The following is a 16,954-nucleotide window of genomic DNA, read 5'->3' on the forward strand; positions in this document are numbered from 1 at the left end:
ATTATGCTGGTGAGTGGGAGACGAGTCTTTATTTTCTTCTTATAAATGCAGCTGCTTGTCCCCAGATTAGTGCTGACACATAGGCTGGGGGAGAAAACGGCCTTTCAAAATGCCAAGATTTATTTGAAGGCTTCCTAGGAGTCAGGGAGGGAGGGGGAGAGGGTGGGAGAAGGACAGGGAGCCGGAAGGGTGGTCTTGGGGGACAGCCCCAGGCAGCAGGGCAGGGGCATCATCGAGTCACCAGCAAGGTTTAGAGCACCCAAAGCCATGCTTTTGTCTGAGCAGGCAAGGCACTGGGGCAGCTGCCCATATTCCTGCTGGTCCCAGCTCAAAGGGAGACCAGGCTGGGGCACAGGAGGAGGCTCGTCCCCTTCAAGGCTGCCCTACCTGCAGGGAGAGGGGAGAAGGAGCCACTGGCTTCCACTGCCCTCTGAGAAAACTCCCCAAGCTTTCAGCTGTGCCCACAGTGAGCAAGGAGCTCTCTCTGTACACAGCAGCCAACATGCACCTCCCAGTTCCCCAGGGCAGCAAGAAGCACCGAGGGAGCAGCTCACAGGCAGCCGGGAAAGGTTTGGATGCTGTGAGCTGTCATTGCAGGGAACCCACTCCTTGCCAGATTAAAAACATGAAATTAGCAGTCATTTTGAAAAGCAGACCTGGGGCACCATCTTCCTCTGGGCTTTCCTCATCTGCAGACATCAGAGGCACCCGCACACCACAGGAAAGGGTCCAGCTCCCCAGCAGGGCTCACTGCGGCTGCCCGTGCTTGCTGCCATGCCACGGGCTTGATGAGGTTCCAGCAGCTGGCAGAGAGGCCATAACTAGCCCTGTGCATGCACCCTGCAAAAGCAACTGCCCAGTCAAAAGCGTGGCTCCAGCCCCACCGCCACACCTGGCTCCAGCCTGGGGAAGGGCCCTGCAGGAACAGGCAGGTGTCGGGGGGTTTATTCCCTCTGTTCAGCTATGCAGCACCCACAGCTCCCAAGCAAGCCACCACCCCACCCGGCAGACCAGCTCTCCCAGATGCGTGCACAGCTGGACACTGCCCCGAGCATCTGCCCAGGCCCAGGTTCTGCTGCAAGGATGCAAATGCCAGGCTTCAAACCCCTCTTCTAGACAGCAAATTTTCCTGAAAAAAGGGAAGAACTCTTCCTCCCCTCACCTGCCAGAGAGCCAACTTGCCTCCCCTGACATTGTTTCCAGGACTTTTCTTCCTATCATCAGGAAAGCAGAAAGTTTCTCCCCAGCCTCCTTTGCCAGTAAGTGGGAGGCTGGACTGGCCCCAGGGACCTCCCTGGACTAGGCAAACCAGTGTCTGATGGCTGGAGCCTTACCCTGGGGGGCAGCATGTAAAAGCTTACCTGGTGCTTACTAACATGCCATGCAAAAACCTTCTGTGAGTGGGATCACTCTGTAAACAAAATATCTTTGCCAGGACAGCAGGGTACCAGCACTGGGGTCCATAAACTGGGGAACCCAACCCTCCTGGTGGTGAAGGGGGTGTGTGCTATGTATGTGTGCGTGTGTGCACACGTGTGCAGGATTTGGCCTTGGGGGGTGTCGTGGTTTAACTGCAGCCAGCAACTAAGCACCACGCAGCTGCTCACTCACTCCCCCCCACCCAGTGGGATGGGGGAGAAAATCGGGAAAAGAAGTAAAACTCGTGGGTTGAGATAAGAATGGTTTAATAGAACAGAAAAGAAGAAACTAATAATGATAATGATAACACTAACAAAATGACAACAGCAATAATGAAAGGATTGGAATGTACAAATGATGCGCAGTGCAATTGCTCACCACCCGCCGATCGACACACCCAGCTAATCCCCGAGTGGCGATCCCCCGCCCCCACTCCCCCCAGTTTATACACTAGATGGGACATCACAGGGTATGGAATACCCCGTTGGCCAGTTTGGGTCAGCTGCCCTGGCTGTGTCCTGTGCCAACTTCTTGTGCCCCTCCAGCTTTCTTGCTGGCTGGGCATGAGAAGCTGAAAAATCCTTGACTTTAGACTAAACACTACTTAGCAACAACTGAAAACATCAGCGTTATCAACATTCTTCGCATACTGAACTCAAAACATAGTACGGTACCAGCTACTAGGAAGACAATTAACTCTATCCGAGCTGAAACCAGGACAGGGGGATCAGGTACAGAAGGATGTTTAGAAATCTGTAGGTGCTTATCGACATTTTGTAAGCGGCTAGCACTGGGGTTTACCTGTTGTGTTGCTGATAGTGATCCTGATGCTTCACTGACAATTTGTTTACATCTCCAATAAATCAGTAAATCATTTCAGTCCCCAGATGGTTTAAACCACAGAGTTGAGTGCTTTTCTCCTGCAGCACATGCATGGGCTGTATGGGCAATGCTCCCTACAGCCCTCTCCATTCTGCCCTGCCTGCACTTGGCTCACACAGATGGAGGGATGAGTGCTCTTCAGCTCTCAGGTGAAAACGCAAAGCAAATCCAGATAACAATGGTGACATTACATGAGATCATCTGTCTAACCAGATGAACAAAACACCTCAATAGAGTTACTCAGCATTTAATGCTGTCAACAGAAATGGACTTTCTTCCATTCTGGCTTTTTATAACAGACACCAGCAAACCTTCTTGTAGGATAAGGTAAATGTAGTAGCTCAAGCAAAACCAAAATAGATCTGCTGACCAGCACTATGTTGCTGATCCCTAAAAACATGTCATCACTATCTTTGAGTTCTTGACCCACAAAAAAAAGGAAAAAGTATTGCCAGCCTGGGGAGGAGGCTAAAGACAGACCACGGCTCCCACTGCCCAGTGAGAGGATGGTTTCCCACAGATAAAACAGTGACATTCACCAGCATGAGGATGTCAGGAACAACCGTGCAGCCAATAGCTCCCAGCATCAATGGGGACCAGCTGGCTTTCCCTGGATGCTATTGTTACATAAGTTAGCAATTAGCTTTTTGTAGACATCCTCACATACATGAGAACATCTAGTCTAAGCTTGGCTGTTTCCCTCAAGCTAACCCCAATATATTTGATCTCTCTAGTCAAAAAGACAATTTTCTGTTGGAAAAAAAATAAAACAAAACATAATCAGGAAAGCAAATTCCTCTCTCCACAGGAAGGCAAATAAAAGTAAATTACACAGCAAGGATAAAGGGATACTTGCATTTCATTTGAGCATGAACACATTTTTCATAAAATGAAATAAATAAATACAGCCCAGAAAGTCAGACTTAAAAAGCTCAGGGTAAGTTACTGGCAGGCTAAATCACTTTCACTTTGCAAATTTAAGTGCTTATTATGCTGCTGTCAACAAGGACATCTGTGAGACACAGACCTGGATGAAATCCTGCCCTCCTGGGATTGGCATCATGCTCACGGGGCCAGGATCACATCCTGGATTTCAATCTCTGCTTTGATTTAGCTGCTCTGATTTCAAACCTATCCCTTGCCAGGTAAGAAAGAAGCCTTAGGAAAGATCTGGGAAATCTGCTTCCCCAGGAGATTTAAACATAAAGGAAAGTCCTGAGAGAACTGATAGCTAAAGTATCCTTTTGTTGGGGGGAAAATGCCAAGTAATAGGGACAAGGGCATTATAAGATCCAGTAAATGGGAACTCAAATGATCCAAGAAGACAGCAGGTTCTTGGCACAGGTAAGTATAGGTCTCTTATAACTGGCCACTGTGAAACATAAATCTCCTTTGAAATCTGAAATAGTTAAAAGACTCCACACATGTTATGCTGAGGGAGGACCTAAGCATTGGAAAAGCTGATCAGGACACAGTCTTGATCCCACCTAACTTATAAACAAGATGAATGTTATTCAGAAAGCAACCTAACCAAAAAGCATAAAGTTTCCAGGTGAAGATCTATGGCTGATGCTACCTACAAGGGGGAGACAAGCTCTTAAGATCTTCTAGCCCTAAAAATCAGTATTTCCCCAAGGCTTTCAAGGAAGAGATTGTCTGTAACTTTAGCTTTAGCAGTGAACATTTTTGAAGATAAGTGGAGAGGGACTGGCTCCTCCAGCAAGACAAGTCTACAGGGGAATGAAGACATAGCCGGTCCCCTCTTCATCCAAGGAGCCCTGATCTCCAGCTCACTTGTGCCCACACCCAGTGAACCGAGTCCCACTTGAAACGGCTTTCACAAAACTGATAGACTCATCAGGCAAGGATGCATAAAGACATTTAGGCAGCTAAGATGCAGTTTGGCCTCTAGCAGAGTTAAGGACAGTCAGGCACCTGTCTTCCAAGAAGAACTTGGCTGTTTGGCACTAAACTTGTCTTGGGCAAGTTTAACCCAACTATCTGCGAAGGTCTCTGTGTGGAGTCCTCCCCAGTAACACTCCCCATGCACAGAAAGTGCCACAGCACTGCCTGCCTGATGGGAAATTAGTGGGTGTTTTGAAGGAAGACAAGAACAAGTGAAAACACACTCTCCAGGGCAGTCAGCAGAGAAGGCTTTGAGTTGGCTTGCCCTGCAAAATGGATGATGATCGACAAGGCACGTGGATTCCTTTGAGGTGGAAAGGTGCAGAAAAGAGTAGGACAAAAAATAGTCATAAGAACTCGGCAGTCACAAGCGTAATCCCACACATTTACTGTCTATCTCTGCTCCCTTTGCTACACTCTTCACGCATTTTCTGTGATTTTTATTTTAATTCTGAAGACTCATGGTACAAGACCCGTAATTGATGTCATATGGTACTTATTTCACCAGCATATATAAACCTCATTTTCCCCTGATATTTAATTGACGCTATACAAATGAAAAACCAGAGCAGGGCATGTGGGTGTTTAAAAGGAAGCTCAGCGTGTGGGAACTGTCAAACATTTGAGCTGAATAGAACATCCCCAGCCTAGCCTCTCCATCAAGAAAAACGCATTAGGATGAGAAGATACCATGACCTTACTCCTGAAATGTTTGAGGCATCATCTGATAGTAATTACCGTAACTTGCTGCTTGTTACAGCCCAGAGACATGGGCTGGAGGCTGTGGAGGGACTGGGGAGGGACCGGGGAGCCATACCATCAAGCAGCCCATGAAGGGCTGGGCTCCTTGCAAACCTAAATGTGCTCTACAGCAGGTGAAAGCCATGCCCTTTATCTTTGGGGTTTCTAACTAAAACCCCAAAGATAAATCTCAAATCTCAAACACTCTGTGTTGTTCCCAGAAGCCAAAAGATTATTTTTAGCTCAAGGATTGTTCTTGGTGCACATGGCCAGAGTCCTAAGATAGAATAAAGGCTCGGGCTGTCTGCCATGCACTGCTGGTGGATCACCCCATGGTGAATAGGCCTCTCTGTCCATCTCTCCTCAAATGCCAAAAGTCAGTAACAGCACTTCACTGGTTTCACAAGACATTCTGATATCTCAGCATGGAAAACCCCATCTGCAACGAACATTGCTTCTCGTCAGGGAGAACATGGTTTCCTCCCCCTTGGGTCCTCTCTTGCATGTCTTGCTTGGTCTCCCAAAGTGTTTGCTACCTCCTGCCCATAAGAACGCTCCAGGCTGGAGACAGCCATGCGCTGTGCTGCGGGCACACTTGGCAGCTCACCACAGCAGTAATACCTGGCACTAAGAGTGTTTTATATGTTCAATAAGCTGCTGGAGCAGTAAATGGTCTTTGCCAGCTGTTTCTGAGCAATGCAAAAGCTCCCCCGCTGAGCTTCCCACACAAGCTCTCACCACACCTGGTGAGTAGTTTTCCTCCTAAACCTGGTCTATCTCTTTTCAAACCACTGGACATCACACAGTTCCTACCAGCTCTTATAACACCCACAAAAAACACTGAATAGAAACAGCACCAAATCCCCTGAAAGTGCTTCATTTTGGGGGTGCTTAGAGGGCATTAACTGGGCTTTGCACTTTGGGAGCCAGGTGAGGAGAAACTTGATTTTACACAAGGAAAACCATCAGGAAATGGCTCGAAGTCACAGAACTGCCACAGCATCATTTCAGAGAGGACCCAGTGGACCTGGGACTCAGCCAACCTGAGGCCCATGCTCCAGCCATATCTCCATCCCTCAGAGACAAGGGGATGAGTTGGGTGAAGAAGACAGCTAATGGGGACCCACCTCCTGTTGATTGCTGTATCTACAGATTCCCAGTGAATCATAGAAAGAAAAGCCCAATGGGTCCTTGTGGCATCCTCCAACACTGTGGTGCTGGCTGCCATCAGGTACAGGGACAGCCTGGAGGGACCATGAAACCCTGGTCTTCTGAGGCTGTTCCTAGGAAAACACTAACCATGATAAACTGAATTAAACATTTTAAGGTCTTTGAAATCTGCAGGTGGGCAGACACCAGAGTCACCACTGTGACCATGCTGCTCCACGAGATTATTCATGTATGGCACAGAAAAATCCTGCAGAATTGGCACAGCCCAGTGAGTAAGGAGCTGACTCAGGGCACCTGGGCTGCAGCCCCAGCCAGCATCTCCTTGGCATCACCTTTCCTCCTCCTTCCTCTTCTTGGCTTTTCTCAGCCCTTCAGCACAGGGATTGTCTCTTAACCCGCACAGAGCCTGCAAAATGGGGCAAGTGCTACCAGAGCTAGAGGCTCACGAGGAACAGCTACTCCAGAAACAACCATTTCCCGCTGTTTCTCCCTCTCGTCGTGACCCCAAGCACAGTGGAAAGTCTGGCCTGGGACCCCCTGAGCACAAGGACACTGTACCTGGGCTGGGGATGAAGGCCACAGTACTGCCTCAGCTAAAAGCATCCTGCTCAACTGCCCCCTCTGCCCTGCCACGCAGGGGGGTGTGCTAGCCACCATCACATGCCTGCTTTGATAGAGTCCAACTGCTTTAACTAGGCATCAATTCAGCTGAAAACCATTTTTTCAGGGTTTGTTCTCAGATGATTGAGTCCCTGACATGCCTCACCGCCAGCACCAGGACCTCCAGTGCTGGCTTACAGGCGAGGGGGCAGGCAGGGTGGACCTTTAGACCCTGGACTTCTGCTGGGCAAGCATTCTCATCTACTGCAGAGTTAGTCTGCAGCAAAGGAGGCCACAGCTCTGAAGCTGAGGACAGGCATGTTTCCTGGCCTGGCTCATGCTCAGGCAGGGCAGAGCAGCCTCCAACAGAGCCCCTCAGAGGCTGGATCAGTGCAGAGCCAGCACAGCCTGGCTGCTGGGTCTTTCCAGAGCTTCATCTCCTCCTGATCAATGTGAAAGCACCCTGAGCCATGGTACTGCACCCTCCCCAGCTCCTGACAAACGTCTCTTTGCTGACATTCACCCAAAGCCACACTTGCATCAAGCTGGGGAGGAAGGAAGGGACAGCCCTGTGGGATATGTTGCTGCTCTGTTTCCACAGGAAAGCCACACTCTGCAGAATCCTGCAGCCAAGATGGGAGGTGGAAAGCCACGGACATGGTGCAGGGCATCTGTGTCTTTGGGGATGGAGCACAGGCTTTTGCACCAGTTGCAGCCAGCCAGGGAAGGAGCATCTGCTGTGCCCCTTCTCTGACCCCAAAAGGCCTTTTGGCCCCACATCCACTTACAAATCATCACTTCCCACCACCTCTGGGATGCGGCAATGCAGGATGGAAGGTGGTACATTTTCCAGACATCTCAGGGACTTGATCAATTTAAGGGAGAGCAAGTAAACCCCTAGCTCATCAGGCATGAAAAGCACTCATTCATCACCTGCATGTCCCATTCACCACTCTCAGGTGAGCAAAGTTTCTTATTTTATGTCCAGGGCTGCCCAAAGAGCACCACTATCACCATGGGCCCACCTCTCACACCGTGGCACCAAGCAGCAGCACGAGGCACTGCTCCACATTTAAAAGGGGCATAAATGGGAACCAGAATAAGCTCTTCAAACTGCTCCATGCCGTTCTTCGGCAGGTGCATAGACAGAGCAGAGGGTTCAGTTGAAACTAGCATACAAGAAACAACTGCAGCAGCTGTCTTGAAACAAAGCACAAGCCATGAAATAAGCCATGGTCCATTCAGGATCCTGTGCCTTGGGGCTGCCAGAGGGCTTGAATCTACCAACAGAAGAGTGAGGGCTGCGTGTGTCCAGCCTTAGAGGTCTGATCATGACACTAATTGCAGAAGGGAGATGCTGCTTTGCCCTGCAGGGCTCAGGCGATGCTCACAAGGGGCTGTGATGGTGGGAGCATGACGGTGGGAACGCAGCCATGGGTGCAGCCAGGTCTTCAGGGCCGAGGAATAGAGCTGTGGGCTGTGCTCCGACACTCAGCTGTGGGGACGGTGCCCAGCTGTCCCCAGCACCCAAAAGGACCTGGGCAAGCTGGGATGCACCCCATGCCCTGCCAGCAGTGCTGAGGACACCGCAGAAGGATACCCCAGGAGGTGGGATCAGTCTTCCTTGGGAAGTGCTGGTCTTTCTCCAGCAACTATTAAAAACACCAGGGACACCCGCTTGGACCAGGCACCCCACTTTCAGAGAACTAAACCTGACAAAAGGCAACCCTGACCCCCAAATACCCTCAAGGCTCTGAGCCTTAGTTTGTCCTTCTGCTGACAGCAGCCATTTGGGCAGAGAGGAACATCAGCTGAGAGAGACACCTGAGATAAACAACTTGAGAAAACAAAGCAAACAGAGTCTTAAATTTAAGGGCCACCCCCATTCTGGCACAGGACAATCCCTGGGCCAGCCGAGGGAGGCTGTTCCTGCCCTCAGGCTCGGCAGATGCACCAGCCATATGCAAGAAGCATCAGCATGCAGGGAAAGCCAGAGAGTGGTGGCAATGTTTTTTTAACTCAGGCTCACACTGGTGAACAACCCACTGGATCTGGTCACAACAGAGGTATATTGAACAGCCTCGCTGTGTGTTCCCTCCCTTGCTCCACCATCATGGCTTCCCACCCTTGCCCCAATGCCCTTCCTGTTAAGCGATGCTTAGGCTCTGCTTCGTTTTCCGAGCTCTGCAAGATCTAAGGCAAAAACAAAGCATCATCCTTCTCTTAAGCAGAAATCATTCATCCTACTCCCTTCCTAAAGAGACCGCTTTTCCCCTCTCCACATTTGCAGGTCATGGTTCAAGGTAAAAGATAAGCCAAAGAGCTGCTGAGAGGATGAAGAAAAGCTGTCCCCAGCCTCCTCGTCTGTAGGAGGCAGCAAGCCAGGGAGCAGCACAGCAGTGGGCAAGCAGGCAGCCCCCCAGCCGGCTGAATTTTAAAGCCTGCATAATTCAGCAGTGAATTTGACTCATGCTTCCTAATCCTGCCTCCAGGCAAGATGAAAGTACCTCCCTGAGGGGATGGCTCCAGTGTAACTTTAATTAACTCTTGATCCACCACGAAAGGAAGGGCAAAGCTTCCCCTGGGCTGAGGCATGCCAAAATATCCATATTCCCCAGCCCTTTCAGCTCTGCTGCCTCCGGACTGAAGAGGCAGTCACTCAGAAGAGGGGATTTACATGCCCCAGATTGACCTCTGGATGCGCTTCTCTCCCTCCATCATTTACAGGAGCCTCCAGGGCACTATCCAGATAATTCACAGCCTAATACTGCATTCTCCATAACCTCTCTGTGCCTTATTTCCCAGTCTGCACAAGGAGAAGAGCTCAAGCCCTCACACCGCCACATTCACTCCAGCGCCTTTGCAGATGTGCCACCTCAGACCAAGCCAACCCCATGTTGGGCAGGGCAGGGCAGGGCAACGGGGATGAGGTGATGGTGGGTCCCCAACCAAGACGCATCTCGGCAGCAGACCTGAATCCAGCAGAGTACACAAACAGGCTGGTAAACCTCGTGTGGGACCTTGCTGGTTCAGAGGGGTCGTCCTGGGAGAAATTCTTCCCCTTGTAAGCTTAAGAAGCCCCCAGCACATGTTTCCCTTTGCACAGTTTCCACTCTCCAGCCAAAGCAGGACTGTAGTACATATCCAGCAGATAAAGCTGAAATCCAGTTAGAACATCTCAGACATTATTTTTCCCAGCAGTGGAAAAGTAATCACTACAGCCCCATTGACTCCAGCTGGCTTATCCCCAATGCTGGAGCTATGGTCTTCAGCAGCTAAAGGATTGATCTTTCCAGGTGGCTTAAAACAAATTAATGAAAGACAAATAATTTGGAGCAATTTTTCTCAACCTTTCATAGATAAGGGGCAGAAAACCCCTCTTCTGCTTCTTAGCACTCTTCCTGCAAAATGCTAGAGCAAAATTGTTTCAACAGGTTTGGCAGAGACTGCCATGCTTTGAAGCTTTCTCAACACTGGAAAAACACAGTTTCAGACCTGCTTTCATTGCATTATGCAGCTCATGCACAGAAACAAACCACCCCCTCTCACACTATACAAAGTCAGGAGGTGATGAATCCTCTTAGATTCACCAGTATTGAAGAGGGCTTGATTCAGCCAGCCCACTTCTCAGTCTCTGCCACCCAAGTCTTCCCAAGAGCTGGTGTGACAGCCAATGATGGTGTGATGGCTAGCTGCGCACCTCTGCTACCCCTGGTGCACCAACAGACATGCAAGGAAAACAAGATGGCTCCAAGACTCTGTGTTATAAGAAACGTGACTGAGGCTCCAAGTCTCAGCTGTGGCAGAGGTTTTTGAACTGCAAAACCAGATATATTAATTCACTTCCCCCCCCCCCCCCTGCAACAGATTAATTAATGCTCTGAAAAAAAAGCTACTTCAACAAACAGCTGCTGATGGTGGGACGCCAGCCAAGTAGCACCCCATGGGTGCTGGGCCTCTCCATCCCATCTGTACACAGGCACTAAAACCACAGTAATCTACCTGCCAGAGGCTGCATGAGATAAGTAGGTAAGAAAAAATTTAAAAGCCCATGCTTTGAGATGGAGGTAACCAGACCCATCTCAGCATGGCATGCAAGTGCTTTCTCAGAAGTTCAGCATCTCTGCAGCACTTTTGGGCACCATGTCCCTGCCCTGCACTTGACCCTTGCCCCAGCCCCCCGCAGCCAGGCTGTGCGGATGCAGGGGAGATGGTCCCTGCTCCAACAGCCTCCAGGATACATCCTGCAAGACATGAGTCCTTCCCAGGGGAGTGAAGGAGAGTGAGGTCAAATCCTGCTGTGTCAGGCAGGGTTTGTCTCTCTGCCTTGGGAGCAGTAGCCCAAGCTGAGTTTGCCTCAAGCATCCAGGACTGTTCTCCCCTCTCTCCACTACAAACCTTCCTCTTGCTATCTCCTGCTGTATCAAATCCACCACGGGCTTATTAAAAATCATATGACTTGTGGGAAGTTGAACTTTAGCTGGTTGACAAGCTGCCCAGCTCTCCTGCATGCCTCAGAAAGTCAGGTTACCCCTGCTAGGGAAATCAATCAATCATTTACCCCCATTAAATCCATTTCTCCGTGTAATGCCATATAAACAAGCAGTATTTGCATGACAACACATGTCAAAAGAAGCTTCTCAAGGCAAGCAAGCTCTTTCCAAGAGCTCCACACACAACACCACAGCCAGCTAGTGCCAGGGACACTGAATACAGTAGTCTCTCTCCAGGAAACAAGGTATCACTGAGCACCTCCCAAAGAGCCAAAGAAAGAGAAATAGATTTGCACCTGAGATGAGCATTTTCTTATCAATGTAGCAAGCAGACTGAGCCCCTAAAGCAATCCCAGATCTGTATAGATGTTAAATCATACCAGTCCACTATGCAAAGCAGGAAGACTTGGCTATAGCTAACAGATGGAAAAACTTAAGCTAAAACATAAGAAAAGCACAGCTCTCTTCATTTGCCTTTCGGGCTCCCACTTGCAGCTCAGCACAGAAGGGATACAGTGATTTGCATTGAATAGCTCTCAATGCATGTTTTTTCTTCTATGAATCTGCCCCAATAAAGCTTTTGAAACTACATAAATTTCTAGCCCCAGAACATACTTTGGCCAGAAGTTGCGCAGCTTGGTAGCATGGCCCGCGGCACAGGGAGCAGGACTCAGATCTCCAGAGACTGAATGCCAGCCCAGTCTAGCCTCTGTCAGCACTGCCCGCTGCAGCAGGCTCTTCATATCCCCTAACGTCGCTGCAGAGCCCTTAACTCAGCTGTGGCAGAACAGCAGTGTGGTGAGCAGACTCCACAGCTGGCAGGCTCATGCCCACAATGGGTTTGTACACCGCAATTTGCTTGCTGCCCACTTCCACACCGAGGAGGGAGGGCAGCAGAGAAGAACCCCCGCAGCAACCAAGCAGTTGAGGAGCAGGAGGCTTGTAAAGATACAGTTTATGCAGCTTACCTCGCTCAGGACATCAAGGCCCATTCCCACCCCACTGTAACTCCAGCAGCTTCAACAAACTTGCAGCAGTATGGAGCGGACCCACAGTACATGCACTTTATCTAATTACAGCTGTCACTGAGGACACAGGAGGAGCACAGCACCGGCCAACCACTTGCTAAATAGCAGCAACACGACACTTCATGTTCAGTGGCAAGAGATGTACACCTCTAGCCTTAAGCACTAGTGTTGAAGATCAGATGGGGCAGGAGCCAAAGCATTTGCCATCAATGCTCAAAGTTGAAATTTGCCTCAGAAACTGTGCTCCAAGTCAAAACCCCATGGCCTCACTTTATATAAAGCCAGTCTGCTGCTTTACACAGTTTTCATTGCAAAATCTGCCCTTAGGGGAGATTATGCAAGACTTAATTTGAACAGTAGGAATGACCCTGAAGTGTTTTCTTTAAAGGCCCTAATGTTTTAAACTCTGACTGCAGGAAGCCGCAAAGCTTCCAGTCCCCAGCAGAAGAAAACCAGCTTCTCTGCTCACAAAGCAGACAAGCAGCAGCTTCTCCATACAGCAAGGAGCAGGGAAGTGGCAGAAAAATCACAACTTCTGCCGTAAGTGTGCTTCTCCACTTATGCTCCATGCTCTCCAGAGAACTCCTGTGCCACTCCCCAGGTGCAGGTACTTTTGGGTGCAGCCTGAAGATACCAAACATACTCCCAAAAGCTTTGCCAACTGGTGTAAAGGTGCTTTGGTTATGAGAGGACCTCCAGTTTCAGTCCATAGGCTTACACATTGCTTTGGGATCCTCTGCTTTGGGATCCTCTGAAACGTCCCTAGAAAGCACCAAACCTGATGATCACGGGCTAATAATTTAAAGGGAAAATAACAACAGTGTATCAACAGCAAGCATCAGCAGCGGGGACTGCGGAGGGATTTACTGTGTGAGGAGGACCTTGCCTGGTGGACCAGCACAACAGAGATGCTGGAAACACAGCTGCATCTCACCCCACACAGCTTCCATGCCAGGTGCAAGTAGCAACATTCCTGCAACAGTGCCCCTTCCCAGAAGAGTAAGGCTCAATGGGAAAAGGACAAGCAAATACATGACAGGTACCCTGAGTGACTCAGCACAGACTCCTGCCTGTGGAAGGACTGTGGGCCAGGCAAGGACCCTCCAGCGAGGTCCCTGCAGGGCTCTCAGTGCTGCCCAGTCTTCCCCACGCTGACAGGCCCATCCCATGATGAGCTGACAGCCCACCTTTGCAGCCTGGTGCATCCCTCAGCTTCACTGCTCGGGTCCAGCTTGGTTTTATATTCTTTTTCTGTTCAGGGACAGGAGCACTGTAACTCTTGCCTTGTGATTTATAACCATCCACATACAGGTAGCTCTGCTTTGAACACTTCAGCTCCAGCTGGCATCTGTTTGGCCCCTTGCAGGTTCATGCCATGCTGTGATTGACCTTGCATGATAACAGCAATCCTCTCACTAGTCAGTGCTGGCTTTTTACCATTGTTTATCCCACAGCTTTACCTGCACTTTGCACGCAGGTTTTACATACCTCCAACTCAGTCTTCCCTGTTGTCTGAGTGTTGTTGTTTTTTAAAAAAGAACAACAAGATACATTTGCAATTGAGGCTGAAGGCAGGACCCTGCAGCTCAAGTATGCTCTCTCCTGGGTACTGTTTCTGCACTGGAATGGCTGAACTTGGCAGGGAAATGGAAGAAAGAGACCCTGGATCTACTGGGCCACAGATGTGGGAGAATCCTGCCTGAGCTGCCCTGAGCCATTCCTTGTTGCGGCAGGGCCCTGCTTCTAGGGCTGCTCTGGGGCAGATCCATGTCTCCAAGCCAGGCGCACCAAGAAAGGGCAGGAGAAGAGGAACCTTTTCTGCAGAGACGGCTGAAAACACATCTCTCCTTCAGCAAATCAGAGCCAGCATGTGCACCGCATGTGTGAGCAGCATCAGAGGCAAACTACTTGCTTGGACATAGGGAAAGGTGACACAGAGCAACTGCCTAGCAACTCCATGTCCCCCCTTGGGATCTACTTTTTTCTTGCAGTCTTCCAAAAAGCCCAGAGCCCCTCTCTGAATTAAGGCTAGGGACAGTGCTAGAGACATTGGTGTCCATGGGCCACCAAGCAGGTCCTGGGGGCAGCAGCTGGGAAACCACCTCTGGCTCCACTCAGGACCAGCCCAGGCCAGGAGAACTGCCAAACCGCTCCGTCCCAAAGCTGCTGCTCCTCGCCGTCACTCTCAGGAACAGCTCTCACCCGCACCCTGCCTGCTCAGCCCCTCCCGTCAGGAGGCTTTAGGACAAAGCGGACTCTTGGGAATACAATCGGCTCGCCCTCCGTCCCTCCAAAGAGGACACGGGGCAGCCAGCAGGGCTTAATTAATAAAACACTGTCGCCTTGCAGCTCGCTCAAGTACTCTACGAGCGGCAGGGCCACAGTGCCGGGGTATCCGCCACGCCGGGGCTCCCCCGCAGCTTGCCCGGGGACAGCAGAGACCGCGGGCGGCGGCTCGGGGCGGGTGGCGGCTGCGGCCGGCGCCGCTGCCCCAGGCCGGCTTCCCACGCCCAGGGCTCCGCTCCCGGCGAGAGAAAGGGGAGTCCGAGGGCGCTTGGGGAGCGGGGCGCGGCCCGCCCGCTCCAGAGCTTCCTGGCGGCGGGCGCCGGCCCAGGCGGCGGGGACGCGGCGGGGACGCGGCGGGACACGGCGCGGGGCAGCCCAGGCTCCGGCTCGGCGGCCCCCCGCCCGGCCCGAGCGCCGACTCACCTGCTCCGGCTCGGCCCCGCCGGGCCCGGGTCCCGCAGGACGCCTTGCCGTCGGCTCGGCTCGGCACAAGCGCCGCTCCCCCGGCGTGAGCCCGCACGGCTGGGCTCGGCTCGGCCCCGCCCGCCCCGGCAGCGACGCGCCACCCCCCGTGCCGTGCACCGGCCCCCCTCCAAAGGCAGGCATCATCGCCCCAGGACGCCCCTTTCCCAAACCCCCGCAGGGCTTCCCCCAGTGCCGCAGCCCCGCCCCGGTACAAAGGGCCGCGGCTCCCGGGGCAGCTGCCCCCGCCCAGCACACGGCATTGGCATCGCTCATGTCCAGCCTGGGGCTCTGCATCAGCTGCCCCACGGTGCTCCCCAGGCCCAACCTCCTCCGTGAAGCACAGCAAAGGCGACCCCCAACTGTCGCCCCTCCCGTGCCCCGCTCGAGGTCAGGAATTTCCCCCACCCCACGGTGGGACCGTGGCTGGCCCAGTCAGATCCCTCCGCCCTGCCCCACGCAGCACCCGGGAGCACGTTGGCTCCGGACGATGGCTGAGGGCCGCTCAGAGCAAAGGCAGTTCAAATTCCAGATGTGCCACACGTGCACATGGAAGAACACCACTGTCAGATCCCGGACTATTAAATGGCAACAGATCCTGGCGCCGAGACTTCCCAGTACTTGCGCAAAGCCAGAGGAGCTTGTGCAACCCCAGCCTGAGGAAAGAAAGCACTTTCTATTCCTGTCTCTGATGGTGGGCTGAGTCTTCTCACCTCTCCTCCAGCTCTGCCTCCTCTCCCAGCTGCTATCCCATCCCTTCACCGTCGGGATAAGGGTGCTAACAGAGGGCAGCCACGCAGTACCCATCACCATGCACTCCAGCTCTCCATGGACCCACAGGGCAGGAGCAAGGCGACCCCCTCACTTGTGTGACAGGCAGCACGTCTCTCCATCAATACAAACACTGCTGCAACACAGGGTGAGGGTGCCCTGCAGGTTACAGCAACCCCACTAGGAGAACACCCAGGACTTGTTTAGGTTATTTGATGAGGACATGACAAACAAATATCTGGGTCATGCAGGAGCTGGCGGCAGCTGGGACTTGAGGAACACAGCTGGTGACAAGGGAGGCTGGGCAGCCACAGCCGGAAACATCTGTGCTGCACCAGTGACTCTGGTGTGCTCCAGAGCAAGACAGATCTCCCAGGACAGCAATGTGTGACTGAGGCACATGCTTGGCCCTCTGTCCCCTCCACAGCACTCCTGTCCTCACTGAACAGCAAGGGCCAGGGAGAGGTGCAGGCAAGAAGGGGCAGTTATCCCCCTGCCCTCCTCTCTGGCCCTGCTGGCTTCCCAGGGACACCCCACACTGCTGCAGCTGGAGGCACACAGAGCCAGGAGCAGCTTTTATCCCAGGCAGTAACGCAGGCTGCAGGGGATACGCTTGGAGCAGCCACACAGGCTCTCCTGGGTGAGGGTCCTTGAATCCCTTTGCAGAGGGATTAACTAGCCAGGGTAGTTTCCCCCAACAGGAACAAAATCAGGCGGAGCAAAGATAGCTGGTTGGATACAGCAGGAAACTTCATTTTCAGGGTGTCACAGACCCTCTTCCCCTGAAGGACCGTAGACGTCCCCCATCAGAGCTGGCACAGGGCACTGACATGTGGAGAGCAACATCTATCTGCTACAGACTACAGGTTTTGCCCACACCTCCCCAAGGCTCCAGACACGATGTCTTGAAGCCTCTTACACTTCTACATGACAACTACCAACATGAGAAGCAATAGAAGTGACTTCTCTCTGGGATGTCCAGGGGTTAAATTCACCATGTGAAAGGTAGGTTCCACAGATCACAACACAAGATGCAGTTTCAAAACCTCTTTCTTGTACAGAAAGACAGCACCTAGACATAACTAGCTGTTAAGGCTCTTAATGGCTTCTAGATACCTGACTTTAAGAATATTTACTGCTATCTTGTAAACACGGTTGCTAAGATGCAGCTGTACAATGAGAAACCATCTTCAGAAG

At 51.8% G+C, this 16,954-nt stretch overlaps 1 protein-coding gene across 2 annotated transcripts in view; it reads right to left on the reverse strand.

Moving 5' to 3' along the window:
- The window catches only part of LOC115334750 (dual specificity testis-specific protein kinase 2-like), a 32,754-nt gene extending 17,690 nt beyond the window's left edge, over nucleotides 1-15,064 (reverse strand). Inside the window, exon 1 of one of the 2 annotated variants that reach the window (XM_029999337.2) lies at nucleotides 14,948-15,064. The gene's annotated coding sequence lies outside the window, so the exon portion shown is untranslated. Of the gene's footprint in view, nucleotides 1-12,178; nucleotides 12,260-14,947 lie in introns of those variants that run through there. The other variant, XM_029999338.2, reaches the window with a different exon arrangement.
- Between the last annotated feature and the right edge of the window lie 1,890 nt (nucleotides 15,065-16,954).

Source organism: Aquila chrysaetos, chromosome 24 (assembly GCF_900496995.4).
Source record: "Aquila chrysaetos chrysaetos chromosome 24, bAquChr1.4, whole genome shotgun sequence".
In the NCBI taxonomy this organism is placed as follows: domain Eukaryota; kingdom Metazoa; phylum Chordata; class Aves; order Accipitriformes; family Accipitridae; genus Aquila; species Aquila chrysaetos.